Source organism: Protopterus annectens, chromosome 7.part0 (genome assembly GCF_019279795.1).
Source record: "Protopterus annectens isolate FY-2018-M chromosome 7.part0, PAN1.0, whole genome shotgun sequence".
NCBI lineage: Eukaryota > Metazoa > Chordata > Ceratodontiformes > Protopteridae > Protopterus > Protopterus annectens.
In genome coordinates this window covers 584,253,034-584,269,512 of record NC_056739.1, presented here as the reverse complement: position 1 = coordinate 584,269,512, position 16,479 = coordinate 584,253,034, and positions in this window count along the sequence as shown.

Below are 16,479 nucleotides of genomic sequence, written 5' to 3'. Positions count from 1 at the left end.
TGCATTCAATGTAAATCTTTAAATAGTCAAAGTCATGTCACATGACTAAATAAATTAGTTAATTTAATCAACCATTCTGCTTTGCAGTAATTACGTACAAGCTGTTGTTTTAAAAACTGAGCAATCTGTGTTCATTGTTTAAATTAGAATGTGTATATAAAAACAATGAATAACAAATTTTATATATAAAACATTTTTATGTTATAAAAACTTTCATCTAGTCTACACACATGTTATTGATGCTGTATAATCTATTTACTACATGTCTATTTTTCTAATCAAGTTTATGGTGTTAGAACAAGTAACACAGGACATCAGAGGTGGAAGTTGGGAAACAAGATTAGAATACCGGGAGCTGTATTGGCAATTGAAACTGAATTCCAACAAGTCTCCAGGCTTGAATGACAGTATCAATATCAAGAGTGTATTGAAATTAAGGAAAGCTCGCCTATAACATTGTGGGTCTCCCCTTCCCTTATTAGGTTGAAATATATATTTCTCTCCTTTAAATAAAGAGGAAAAGATTTTTCCTCTTGTCAATTTAGTATATGTGGCAAGATATAAGATTTATGTTGGGTCTTATAGATGTTCATAAGAGAAATTTTAGCCAGGCAGTAGAGGTATCATCCTACTTGAGTTGTTTAGGTACTTTGAAATTTTACAGGATTATTTTAACATTAAGTCTTTTAAGATATACATTTTTAAGAACATCTATCCAACTTCTTCAGGCACACAAAATGAAATACAACCCCTTAGGCTGTCCTGCTATTAGATTTGTTATTAATCACTACCTATGCAATCACCCTTTCACTCCTCTGAAAAACAGCTCCTTACAATTTTTGAACTCAACGCTCACTGGAAACTCTCTATCATCAAACTCAGTAGCCAAAGTTTCATACAATATCCTGATAGATATTAGACTCCGTTGTTTTAACATTCACATTAGGTGCTAGGGACGCTGTCCCAACCAGCAAGAATGAAGGCGAGACAGACAACTTAACATAAAGAAGTTATGTACCTACCATTACATTCCATGTTAGTTGTCTTCATCTCGCCTTCTTTCTTGCTGGTTGGGATCAGAACCAGTCCTTGGCTCCGACTCGGCCATCTTCAATAGCTCGAGAGCTGTTTACTGGCTCGAGGCTACCCATAATGCCTAGCAATAGCTACCCAGATCTTGTTTGAAATAGCTAACTCCAGACATAACAAGAGAATAAACCAGTCAAAAGAACTGGTTGAGTTATACCTCCCATATTCTCTAAATCAATAGAGGAAACAAAAAGAACACTCAGCCAGTGAAAAAAGGAACTCCTCTCGGTCCACTAGGACAGAGGGATGGAGGGTGGGACGCAAGAAAGAAGGTGAGATGAAGACAACTAACATGGAACGTTATGGTAGGTACATAACTTCTTTATGTTAAATTGTCTATCTCACCTTCGTTCTTGCTGGTTGGACAGCGTCCCTAGCACCTAACATCCTGGGTGGCTCAGTAGAATAGACTCTTCAGAACAGTGGAACCAAAGTCAGCTCTGCTCCAGGAGACCATATCCAGCTTGTAATGAGAAATAAAGGTATAAGGGTTTGCCCACATGGCAGCTGCACAGATAGAATCCATGGGCAACCTAGACTGAAAGACAACAGAGGTGGCCAAGGCTCTAGTAGAATGACCTTTCGGTTTAAATGGTAACTCTCTGTTCCTTAACTGATAAATAAAAGTAATAGTGTGCGACAACCATCTAGATAAGGTCACCTTGGAAACTGGGAGACCTTGTTTGTTTAAGTCATAAGAAAGGAATAATTGGTCTGACTTTCTTATTTCTTTAGTTCTGTGCAGGTAAAAACATAATTGTCTATGAACGTCCAATTGGTGGAGTTTGTACTATGCCTTGTTGCTATGATTTGGGAAGAACACAGGAAGATCTATAGACTGGTTTAAATTATTTTCTGAGCAGACTTTAGGAAGAAATAAAGGATTAGTCCTCAGAGCAACTCTGTCCTTATGAAACACCAGGTAGGGAGGAAGAACGCATATTGCCTGAAGTTCTGAGACACGCCTAGCTGAAGTGATAGCTACCAGAAAGAGTGTCTTCCAAGATAGAAACTTGATGGAGCGGGATGCTGCTGGTTCAAAAGGGGGCAAAATTAAGGAAGTTAGGACTAAATTAAGGTCCCACAGAGGAGGGGGATCTCTCACTGGAGGCCTAAGAAGAGATGCCCTACTCAAAAAAGCTTTACAGAGCTTATGAGACATAATGTTAGAATTTGACAACCCAACATGAAAATTAGAAATGGCCACTAATTGTACCCTAATCATAGCGGAAGTGGACCCGGAGTGAAACAGTTGTGCTAGGAATTCCAGAATTTCGTGGACTGGTGCTGCGAAGGGATCCACATTCCTAGCCTCTGCCCAACAAGAAAAACATTTCCATTTGCTAGCATAAGTTTTTCTCGTTGTATTATGAGAGGAGATGATAATCTCATGATTGGAAGTGGAGCAGATGATAATCTCATGGACTGCTGGGGAAATGCTAGGAAGCCTGGCTAAGGTTGGAAGTGGAGCAGATGATAATCTCACGGACTGCTGGGGAAATGCTAGGAAGCCTGGCTAAGTTTGGAAGTGGAGCAGATGATAATCTCATGGACTGCTGGGGAAATGCTAGGAAGCCTGGCTAAGGTTGGAAGTGAAACAACCAAGCTGTGAGTTGGAGAGTTTGGAGGGGTTGATGCAACCCGCCTGATTGATGAACCAGGAGGTCTGGAATTGGGTCCAGAGTCCAGGGCTGATCGAGAAGGTAATGGTGCAGAAACGGGAACCATATCTGTCGAGGCCAGTAGGGGGCAATGAGGATCATTTTGCAACCCAATGATATTGCTTTCTGTATGAGTTTCAGTATCAGGGGAAATGGAGGAAAGGCATAAAGAAGTCCCTGAGGCTAATCATGGACTAGAGCGTCTCTGGGTATGTGACCTGGAAGCGAAAGAAGGGAGAAGTAGTAGCTGCATTTGCTGTTGAAGGGGGTGGCAAAAAGATCACAGCAAGGCTATCCCCATTTGTACAAAATAAGATTCGCAACTTCCTGATTCAGAGACCACTCGTGAGGCATGAGGATAGGTCTGCTGAGCCTGTCCGCTATGATGTTGGACCTCCCAGGGATGTGCTTTGCAATCAGAAAACGTTGGGAGGAAATCGCCCACTGACAGAGTCTGAGTGCTTCTCGACACAGGGGATAGGATCTGGTTCCACCCTGCTAGTTGATGTACCACACCACTGACATGTTGTCTTTTTAAATTGCAATGGTCCCGGAAGGAAGTGAGTCTTGAAGAGCTTGCAATGCTAGGAGCACGGCTCTCATTTCTAGAACATTTATGTGCAGATGATACTCGTGAGGTTGCCAAGTGCCTTGGACTGTCCTGCCCAGATAATGCATAATGCCCCCCCCACCCTATCAGGGAGGCATCTGTCGTCACTGTGGCTACTGGAGGGGGTTGTATGAAAGGTCTGCCCTGAGTAACTAGTGGGGAGACCATCCACCAAGAAAGGTGTCTTTTGCATGCCTCCATGACCAGGATCATGTGAGTCACAGGTAGCTCTTGGAAAGACCACTGCGTGAACAGAAGCCACAGAAGAATTCTCATGTGAAAGCACGCTAGTGGGATTAGAAGAATGGCAGCTGCTATGGAGCCCAGAGTCTGAAGGAAATACCTGACTTGGATCCTTTTGCTCTGCATTAGAATTTGTACTTGCTGACAAATTGCTGACACCCTTTCTAGTGGTAGCCTTGCGAAGATATTCCTTGTGTCTAAGTCTGCTCCTATGTAAGTGATAGATTGACAGAGCAACATGGTGGATTTTTCAAAATTTATTGTAATGCCTAGCTGGGTGCAGATTGTGATTGTATAACCCCGTGCTTGTAGGAGTTGATGTGTATAATCCCACGCTTGTAGGAGTTGATGCCTGGTGGTAGCAGTGAGAAGCCAGTCATCTAGATATGGAGACACCTGGAATCCTTGACATCTCAGGTGAGCCGTGACCACTGCCATACATTTGGTGAACACCCTGGGGGCTGTGGTGAGACCAAAGGGCAGAGCTCTGAACTGATAATGACTGGCCCCTACCCGGAAGCGAAGATATCTCCTGGAGCACCTGTCCATCTTGATATGGTAATACACGTCCTGAAGATCTATCGAGTACATCCAATTGTCCTGACCCAAAAAGGGTAGAATGGACTGTAGCATGACCATCCAAAACTTTGTTCTTTATACAGACCTGTTTAGTCTGCTGAGAACCAGAATTGGTCTCCAGTCCCCTGTCTTTTTTGGTACCAAAAAGAACCTTGAGTAAGTTCCGGATCCATGCTGGTCTGTGGGGACTTCCTGGATGGCCCTTTTTTCTAGCAGTTTTGAAACTTCTATTACTGCTTGCTCTTTCAGATTGGGTGGAACATCTAGAAGGATTTTCTTTGACGGTAAGGGTGTTTGATGGAAGGGAATTTTGTAACCTCCGGATATAATGGACTGTACCCATCTGTCTTGTGTTAAATTTTCAAACCAAACTCGGTAAAGAAAAAACTAAGAAAAAACAAACTGGATACGCTCCAAAACCAACGGGGTGTTCTGTAATGCAAAAGCACACAATCCGTAAATCCAGAAATTAGTAAATTTTATTTTTATGCAGAAACACAGGCTTTTCATCGGAAACACTCCAACTTCATCAAAAATGGATAAACAGCATCTCTCTCAAACCGTTACCTTAAATACAAGAATTTGAAAAGATCACATGGTCATTGAATTGTATCAGACTAAGTACCGACACACCCACAAATGCTAGATCATGTAATCTTCAAAAACTAGATTGACATTCTAAAAAATAAGTTACAAAGTAACAATTAAAATGATGTAAAAAATGTTTTAAAAAAGAGTCCCTGTAAAATGCAGAAACAAAGACACACAATGAATCGGTGAAAGTATACAAAAAAATACACATCACAGCATTTAACCCCTATGAATACTGTGCTGTTGCTAAATATTGTTGGGTAGATCTAAAACTAACTGCAACTGGCGATCCATGTAGCACCTATTTGGAAATGTAAACCACATAAAAAAATCACAAAAAAAAGCTCTTGTTCCATTATAAATACGCCCTAAATAAACAATAACAATGGTAATGATAAAACTGTACAATCGTACTAAATATGGAATAACCACTTACCAATGAAAAACAAATCATCAGCAAGGTAAAAAACTAATATTGTACGTTAGTAAAAACATATTGCATGCATTTGAAAATCATAACAACAACAACTGATTGGACATTGAAAAACAAGTAACCAAGGAAACTAGACATGTGCACTGACTAGCTACATAGGATATGGAATTACAAATACATAAAACAACACTGGGAAAGAGTTACTACTACCCTAAATATTACAGAAAAATAAATAAAAACGTAAACTGTTATAAACGGACCTTAACAAGTGGGGCTTCTGCATAAAAATAGCTATCCATAATATTGGACCGATAAATTTATGGTATCGTGTATTGACATATTAAACAATCTAAACTATAGTGTAGTGCACTAGTGAGAACATATCACATACATATGAATATCATACCAGTGACGACTGATCAAACCTTGGAACACAGGTAACCAAGAAAAATAAAACTAACACTACACTAACTAAATGAAATGTGTACTTCTCAATACGTAAACTACAACTAACCCTGCATATTACTAAGGACCAAATGAAGAGATAAAACTATGCCAACAAGCCCTAACAAATGAGGTTTCTACATAAAAATAGGTATCAATAATTTAGACAAATTAAGTTTGTGGGATCATGCATTGAATGGATCATGTGTTAAACATATTCAACAAACAAGTGGCATATTAGCCAGGAACACTGTATTAGCTAAAAAAGAAGCATATGAAAACCAGCAGTTATTTATCTGTTTAGCCTGTTGAGTTTTAATAGGCAGGCTATGGGCAATGTGCCGTTTATGCCAGGAGCGTGACAGGCATCTAACCTAAGTTGCCATGACAACTCTCTACTTTCCAAATGAAGAGAAGTGGGCCCTCCCCTGACATCAGACTTCACCTGATCAATAATGCAGAACAAGAAGTTGTGGTTGGGGTTCTCTACTAATAATGCAGAACAAGAAGTTGTGGTTGGGGTTCTCTACTATATGTTTGGCCAAGGCGTTATCCATCTTGCCTTTCCTGATAGCATATAGATGTTCATATATGTGTTCTTGCAATTTTCTGTCGGTCTTCCTGACATAAAAAGCTGGACAACATGAACACTGGGCCAAATACACCACTTGTATGCTAGAACAATTGAATCTTCCCATTATACAGTGTACAGAGTCCCTAATTTCATATCTAGACCCTGTCTTTATATAGCTACAGTAGCGGCATATATTGCACTTGAACATTCCATCCCTGGTGCTAAGTATCTTAGGTTTTTTCTCTAAAATACTTTTGAGGTTAAAACCTCTCTTAAACACTATTCTTGGTGATTCGACCAATACTCTACAAATAGAATCATCCTGAGTTATCAGATTCCAGTTTTTCAATATAATAGAAAATGTCTCTTTAGCATCCATACTATATGTTAGAATGAAGCTTTTGGACATTGAAGTAACTTCATCCATCTTCTCTTCAAGGTTACCTTGCACTATAGTATGTTGGTTTAGAATTGGTACATAAACACCAGTGGCCCTCTTATTATGAACCTCCCATAAGAGATCATTAATAAGGTTGGCCGGGTAGCCCCTATTTGAGAAGAGACCTGCCATGAAGGCACATTCTTCTACAAAGTTACAGTCTCTAGACACCATTCAGGCAGCTCTAACTAGTTGGCCTTTAATAATTGATCTCTTTTGAGAAAATGAACGACAGCTGTTAAAATGGACGTAGCTATTAGAGAAGGATTCCCTCCTGTAGATCTTGGCTACAAAGCATCCTTTCTCTTTGCCCTTCATAAGATCTACATCCAAGTAAGCTACCCGGTCTAGAGTGAAATTGTGGATAAACTGTAAGAAATTTGTAGAAGAATTAAACAAATCTAACAGTGATGTAGCTGTCTCTTCATTACCTTTCATCTAGGAACTGTGTATATAACAACACCTTGTCCACAAATAGGCAATTAGCTAAGATGTACTCCCTCTCCCAGTAGGCCATAACCAGATTAGCCACACTGGCTCCACATGGGGAGCCCATCGGTACACCTATCAACTGTAGATAAAATCTATTACTGAAGGACACAAAATTGTAAGACAGAATAATATCTAACAATTCACTTACCAGTTGAATGTCTTTAGCTGGGGCCTTTTTTAAAGTCATTATGACTTGAATCCAGTCTAAAGCTACTGAGTGAGGAATGAAAGTATATAAGTCCTTCACATCGACTGTTAAAACATGACTGTCCTCACTGTAAGTAGTTTGATTAATCCTAGATAGAAAGGACCAAGAATCCTTAGAAATTTGGGGTTCACTGGCCACATATTTCTTCAGGATGCTATCTACTACTTTGGCGCTGGCATAAGTAATGCTGCCTCTGGAACTTACCAATGGGTGCATAGGTGGATCCAATGGATTTTTGTGAATCTTAGGTGATTCAAAAATAATTGGGATTCTGTAGGTTGGTGGAGATATAAAATTCATTAAATCTAAATCTATAGATCTGTTAACAAACATGTCACTGAAGTAGGAAGACACTCTTGAATTACCTATATTTAATTTGTTCCTTGATACCTCTTTATATGTCTCAGAGGAAAGAATGTCTTCCATCCTCCTGACATAATCAAACTAATTCATAACCACTAAACCTCCACCTTATCTGGTTGCATTATCCTCACTGTAGAGTTGGCTAAAGAATCTGATAGAAACCTCTCATCTTTGCTAATATTGTACTTACATGTTCGTGTAAATAAAGGTTGGCTAAGAACATGCTGTATGTCCAACTCACATATCTGTTCAAATAAATTTAAAGATGAGTGCAGTGGTGGATTATATGTACTCAACAAAAGGAATTCATCTTTATCACTAGTGAAATTTCCTACCAATAACTGAAGATTCAACTTTCTAACAAACAGTTCCAAGTCTATAATAGATGATGCCACATCGGCTCTCCTAGAGGGAACATAGGAAAAACCTTTGGCCAACAAGTCCACCAGTTCCTTCTTGAAAACAAAATCAGAGAAGTTGTATTTTAAAGTCCTTTTTTGTATTAAATAAAATGTTACTTGTCCTTGGCAATGGTTGGCCAATACCCAACAATGGCTGACTCAGGTTCTCCTGTTCCTGGACCGGCTGTTGGATTTCCAACCTTGGTCTATCGGGGGGGGGGGGCTGGGTCCCGAAAATATGGGCCCTCCACTTCCTCTTCAGGGTTGTTTGATTTGTGGTGCGCTGCCAGCCATTCACTACGTCTGAATGGGTCTATAGTGTCCATAAATTCTATAGGGGTATTTTCCTTGTACTTGGGCCTTGCACCCCTGTCCACATCAATAGAATTAGATCCCTCCGACCACCATGATCTAAAAGACAAAAAGTTGCCTTGAGAAACAGGAGGTTTTGGATAGGCAGTACCATCTTTATAGACTTTAATGTCCCTTTTTAATTTATTAATTTTAGTTAATGTAAGTTTTGAAATATGTTGATCAATACTATTATAGGTACGGTCATAGTCAAACCTATACCTATAAAAATTAAAGTCATTCTTTATTTCCCCATCCAACTTATTAATATCCAAAATTAAATTGTCAGCTGCCACCTGGTCTTAGTCTTTCGGTTTTTCCCAGTTAGGGGTCGCCACAGCGGAACTCTGGTCCGCTAATGATTGACAGTAGATTTTTATGTGCTGGCTTGCCGAGCCTAATGCACAACCTTCAACAAAGGAACACCCATTCACGCATGTCGACAAACAGAAGACACTCTAACTGAGAATCGAACGTGCAACGTCTAACTGTGAGGCGACAACGTTACCGCAGCACCACCACCACAGCTCCGGTTACTAATAAGGTCCATGAGTTCAAACCCGTGTCTATCAAATAGACGAATTAACTCAAGATGGAAGCAAGACCCCTCCTCCAAGCCCATAGAATATTGCCAGGATTTAAGTCCTTTAGGTACTGCACCGGCCCGCTTACACTCACTAAAGTAAGCCACTTCAAGTTGGATTTTCCTTAACTTCATAAGGTTCTGGTCGAATGCATTCAGTTTGGAGGGAAGGTCCAACATCCCACCCATGCCTTGGTCAGACACTGAACATCCTCAGTTGTCTTGAAAAGTAAAGGAATGACTGAGCCGTTGATTTAAGTTAGGCATACCTTGAGAGTTCAGTGTTGGTATGCTGCCACTATTTGGTTGTGCAGCAACCATACCCCAGCCCTGTGCTCCTGTTGATGAAGTTTTTTCCAAAAACTGGACTCCTGTAGGAACAGTTATATTCCTTGTGGTCTGTATCTCATCCCCAGAAAGGAAATGAACAGATGTGACCTTCGAATCACTGGAAGGGCCGCCTCCAACATGCCCTTCTATGCTAACTCTGTTTACACAAGCTGGTAACTTGTGCCCCTGTGCCTGCTGAGATACCAAAGCATCATCAAGATGATTAGAGTGTTCACTTTTTGAGTTGATAATTCAATCAACTGGGTAAGATTACCATTCTCTTCTTCTATATGGATACCTGACGATGGAACCAGAGCATCTTCCATCACAAATGCACTCAAACCAAACTCGGTAAAGAAAAAAACTAAGAAAAAACAAACTGGATATGCTCTAAAACCAATGGGGTGTTCTGCAATGCAAAAGCACACAATCCGTAAATCCAGAAATTAGTAAATTTTATTTTTAAGTACAAACACAGGCTTTTCATCGGAAACATTCCAACTTCATCAGAAACAGATAAGCAGTGTCTCTCTCAAACCGTTACCTTAAAGGGACAATCCCAGTGTTGAAATTCGGGTCCCGTTTAAGCTGACCAGTGTAACACCCACTTTAATGATGTCACATAAATTCCCACCCACAGTGTCATTTTACTTTGAACATCCTGTGACTCTACAGTTGCAGTTTTGGTTTAGTCCCCAGTGTGAACACAGCCTTGGGTTTGCATTCCTCTCAGATTCCTTTACACTCAAGAGTTGACTACTGTGCAACCTGTCAGTTTCTATATAAATAAATATTGAAATGTTATGATTATCCAAGTTTATGTTCACTGGATGTTCTCCTATCCTCTTTTTAGCCAGTCCCCGGGATTCATGAACCTTGCGCCAGGCGCACACATAGCGTAGGCATTACAATGCCAAATATGGCCGCCGAGCGATTCAGGTATGATCCAATTCCACGTACACTACCAGCGTGCGCCGGATCTGCGCAGCCCCCAGCGTAGGTATGCTAAACACCCCATGTGCGGTGTGTCACCATGCAAATGAAGGCATATAGCGATTCACGAAGTGGCGCAGGCATAGCATAAGCCCTCGGAGTAACGGAAGAGTGTCAGATCCAGGTATCACACTGTTACCATATGCCAATGGTGAAATACACAGAGAATGGCAAAAGAAAACATGCACAATACGTAAATAACAACTTAAATGGCACGTCCACAGTAACTCACATCAGAACCGCAGGACATGTGTGCGGAAGGTGCAACATAATGAAATAATCTAACAATGTTATAAAACAGCATCGTAATAGACATCAGGTCCACAGCATAATGCACCATGGTATGCATGGAACGCCACAACCACGGTGCAAGGGTTGCCAAGAACTCGCGGCAGTCTTCGGCATGGTAACTATGAATTAGTAGTCAATGCCATGCAAATGAGGCAGATAATACTGAATAGCAAACTCCCCGCCAGAGTAAGGTTGTACTAAACGGTGCAGCGGTAATACACCGAGGAGTGGCTTAGAGGGAATACATGACATCTGCAGAGGGGTGTGCCACGGTAGCAGTAAGCACATTGGAGCACAGCAAACCTGGGCTGTACATCGCAAATCAAAGCTGCAGGACTGGGGTGTGGGGTAATAGTTAAGCTGAGAGCACACAATGCGCGCAAAAGTGCATGTGTATGAGGATGTCAACGTTCCCAGAACCTAGTCATGTGACGCACACCCCGCAAACAATATCGGAAACAGGAAGGTGATGTGAACAATATAAGGAAATGCGGAAGAAGTGTAATTGGAGTACTAATGAGCAATCAACACTAATCAACCCACGAAGGCCAATCGGTGGCAGCTGACAAATCTGCATGCAGAAACCTACAAAACGGGATAGGGGAGGCATATGAATGCAAAGAAAGTAGGGGAGGTAGCAGACTGCAAAGATAGAAGACCTGACACAGCAGAGCAAAGTGGACAGGCAGCACAATGGCAGTAGCACACAAAATGCATGATATGCCATGTCCATGAAAGTAGAAATGACAGTGCTCTGCAGGATGCATGCCAGAAAATGGCAGGTGCAACGTGCAGAACTAGTAAGGGAAGGTTGAAAGGTAATCCATGGCAGGCAAGAGTAATGCAACACCAAAGGCAACACCGTTGTAGTTCCATCGGTAAAACACGGAAGATAACCCTTAGATACAGCCGTACAAATACACCCTATGACATCATCGGTGTGCACAGTACAATAGTATAAAGTGTGAATGCACACAACACACAGCCGTGTATTCCCAAACGCCGCACCATAGGTGTAAACACACGGGGAACTTTTAAAATGTACATGTTGGGTGCTGCTGTAGCTGTGATCCATCAGCATGTGTTAGAGACAGATGGTGGTGTGGAGGAGGGTGCCGACAACCACCGCAGGCCTCAGAGGAGGAGGAGAGTGTTCAGACCAAGGGTAACCTACCAGGGGCTACATGACCAGGAGATAGTGGAGCGTTACAGGGTGGACAGGGACATGTTACAGCAAATAGTGGAGCTGTGCCAGCCACGCCTGAGAACAAGAAACAACAGAGGGGAACCCATCCCAGTGGACACAAAGGTATGTGTAAGCTTGCGAATACTGGCCACAGGTACCTTTCAAAGGCCAACTGGAGATATAATGGGCATCTCACAGGCATCAGCATCCAGGGTACTACACCAGTTCCTGGATGCCATGTTACCAAATGCCAATGAGCATATATACTTCCCCAGATCTCAGGAGGAGTTGGCTGTACGCACATACAAATCAAGTCACCACCTGGCGAGCAGGGTAGATGCTACATAAACCGCAAGGGATTCCACTCCATCAATTGCCAGGTCGTGTGCAATGCCCAGGGCATTGTCATGGATGTGTGTGCTGGCAGCCCTGGAAGTTACCATGACTCCCATATCTGGCATGCCTCACAGCTGTACCAGGTATTTGTCAGGGGGGACATCCCACAAGGCCATCTCGTGGAGGATGCTGGCTATGCACTGGAGCCGTGGATGATGACTCCCATCAGAAATGCACACACACACACATGCAAGAACGCCATAATGAGGCACACGCACAAGCTAGAATAATCATAGAGCGTGTGTTCGGGATGCTGAAATCACGGTTCCGGTGCTTGGATACATCTGGTGGAGCCTTGCAGTACTCTCCAGGCACATGTGCCCACATATTCATAGTATGTGCCATGCTACATAATATGATCCTGCAGAAGCAGCTGCTGCAGGGACATACTGGTGAAGGGCCACAAAGCCCATCACAATTGCCAAGGCCTGTCCAGGCACAGAGGGTTCTGGACCAGGAGCACACTGTGCCAGCCCCAGTAGGCAGACAGAGGCATACCCAATATGCCTACGCCTTGGCAAAGAGGGAACGTATAGCACATACTCTGACAGCGTAGGCCCCATGGACTGACACTTCCCCACCTGCACACACAGTGAAATGGACGTCACACAAACATGACCACCTGTAAAGTGTAATGTATGGGTGGCCTTATGTGTGACTCCAACATAGGCAGCCCCCAAACACTGTAAACTCAACAGCCAGCGGAACATATGATGCCAACACCTGAACAGTACGTGAGTCCTACAGCATATGGTGTTGCTGTGTGCCTGCCACGGTCACCGCAAGATGTATACATATAAATATATATATATATATATGTATACATATATGTATATATATATATATATATATATATATATATATATATATATATATATATATATATATATATATATATATATATAATATATATATATATATATAGATAAATATGTACACATATACACATATATAATACAGTTAAGACAGGGAATTAGAGGGATATAAGGTGACTGAGAGGTATCCCGCGATATCTGTACATAGTATACATAGTGCAACTTCAATCCAAACATCCGGGAGGTTCACAATAAGAGGATACCGCCAACCATGGAACGTGTAACATACCGATATGCATAACCGCGAGGCTGAAAGACCACCAGAACACAGTACTGTAACAGTACATGCGCGTGTAATATTATGATGATATGAATGGAGAGGTAGACACCGCCACCGGTGTCGTGGTCCACGAGGTACTGTGTGCAACCGTCCCCGTGAGTGCCGTAGTATGTGTACGTGCGCGCTGAGGGTGCCGTGTGCGTCGCTGTGTGAGTGTAATGTGTGTGTGTCTGCAACATGTGTATGTTGGTGCCACGTTAGAGGCAGAGCAGAATATTAGGTGTAGGCATACGGTAGACTAGCCCAGGCATATGTTCACTACTACTCCCACAGTAGTAGTGACAGCCCCACCCTGGCTAGCTGTGTCGTGACATAGAACGATACGAAGTGAATATGTCCCAGATGGTAGCACAGGAATATTCCCCTAAGAAATGGAAAGGATGTATGTAATAGTCATGCCTGCATGTACGACACCGATATGTTATATGCAATATGATACGTTGGCAAAGCCACACAGCAATAGGTATGTATCGTGGAAATATGTATGTGCTACCCCAGTACTGAGCATGGCCACGTGTTGGCCTGTAAACACCACTGTGTGTTCTACAAGTGTCAAACAATCAATTCCCATCTGAATATGTGGCAACCACTGGCAAACAGGCTATCCCAACAACAGGACCACAATGACTGCAAATATCTGGGACAGACTGACAAGGGATAGTTGTCACGTACACATAACCGCTGATATACCACAGATGTTACAGAGGTATACATGCATCAAGCTCACCGGCAGGCGATACCGACACCACATGACAACAGCCCAACCTACAATCCCATAACAAAAGACCATTAACTGTTACCTCTCCAAGTAGGAATGGAGCACACAGACAACTATACTGGTTATGTAGAGATGCAAGGCCCACAAACCGTATCCATGACGTACAACCACCGATATCCCCCACTGGAGATAATAAAGGAATACAAACCGTAATAGCAGCACAAACATACAGTCAGTCAATGACATCAGCATAACCACAACATATCGCGTGGGAGACACAATTAAAGGCGGATGCATAATTGCATGCATTGTATAAATGCAAACAATAGCCATGTTACAGTTTGGAATGCAATACTCCGTTATCATTCGTCGGCAGGACAGGTACACCCACATGTCGAACCAAATACTACACCTGTCACACACAATCCACGGGTGACTTGAATGCAGAATATACTTGTCCCTATGCATAGCAGATGCAGTTACACATAACATAAGACAATACAGACTATCTCCATGAAGGTAGGGCAAATATCCAACGCCCAGGCGGAGAATCCAATTATACCCCAGTATCAACGCGTAATTACCGAATGGAGTAGATTCACAGGTGATATGCACGTAATTACCCATGTACACATAGCTGCTGATATACCACAGAAGTTACGGAGGTATACATGCAGCAAGGCCACGTGCAGACGATATCGGAACCAATTAACAACAGCCCAACCCACACTCCCATAACAAAAGACTATTAACTGTTACCTCTCCAAGTAAGGATGGAGCACACAGACAACTATACTGTCCATGTAGAGATGCAAGGCCTACAACCCGTATCCGTCACGTACAACCACCGATATCCCCCACCGTAGATATTAAAGGAATACAAACCATAATAGCAGCACAAACACACAGTCAGTCAATGACATCTGCACAACCACAACATATCGCGTGGGAGACACAATTAAAGGTGGATGCATACTTGCATGCGTTGTATAAAGGAATACAACAGCCATGTTACAGTTCTGAATGCAATACCCCATTATCAATCGTCGGCAGGACAGGTACACCCACATGTCGAACCAAATACTACACCTGTCACACACAATCCACGGGTGACATGTCTTCAAAATATACATTTCGCTACGCATAGCAGTTGCAGTTACACATAACATAACACAATACAGACCATCTCCACGAAGGTAGGGCAAATAGCCAACGCCCAGGTGGAGATTCCAATTATACCCCTGTATCGATGCGTAATTTCCAAATGGAGTAGATGCACAGGTGATATGCACGTAATTACTCACTGAGGAACAGCAATTGGTGGGATGAATCCACATGTTGCAGGTATCGACGTATATAAGGAGGACTCTCAGCACATTCAAACTGTATGCTCATACCGAAACAGCATTGTACTACCGAAAACGAAAGGAAATGGAAAAACGATACACGATACATGATACACGGAACAACACACCAACAAGGTATGTAGAACACACGATATGTAAGGTTGTGTAACGCATGATCTGTATTAATAAGCTGTACCATATGTGAATGGTGGTTGTAATTAATTACACTTGTCCGTAATGCAGAAAGTGGTGAAAGGTAGTTATGTAGTGATATCCTGCTGAGCATACCAACGCTTGTAGACACAGTGTGTACAGCAGTGGGACATCATGTACACAGCGGAGACACCACAAGGGATGCCACAGGAGGGCATTAAAGAGAACAATGCCATACCACATGCAGTTGCTGGCAGTGGATGTGCAACAAGGAAGCGCCATAGCAGGGGATAGTGCATGTATGTATACTCTCACAGCACGCATGTGTATGAGCATATACCGTTGATGTCATATGTAAGGTGTGGCCAACGTGCAAGTATGCCCTGCATTAGGGGATAGTATGGGAAATATGTGTAATGTAAAGTTGTCTAGGTAGATATGACAGATATCATACACAGTATCACAGGCATATCATACATAACACAGGTATCGCCTATTGAATGTACAATAACAGGATACATATGGCCTGTAGGTATGGGACAGAGTAGTAGCATGATAGCTAGTCTAAATGGAAGGGACACCAAGTAATCATGCCCAAAGGACATGTAGTAGCTGCACAGGTGCACAGTGGGCAACAATGCAGTCTGGCAGGTCCACGTGTCAGCACATGGGCAGTGTACACAGTAGTGTCACCTCTCCATGGTAGTGTCCTGTGAACAGCAGAGGCAGGTGTCAACTGCACCACTACACAGTACCGCTGCTGTGGTGGTACCAGGACAATGTGTCACTCAAACAGCAAGGGAGGTATCACATGAACAGTGCTACTGTGTGTCTCTGCGGGATGTACACA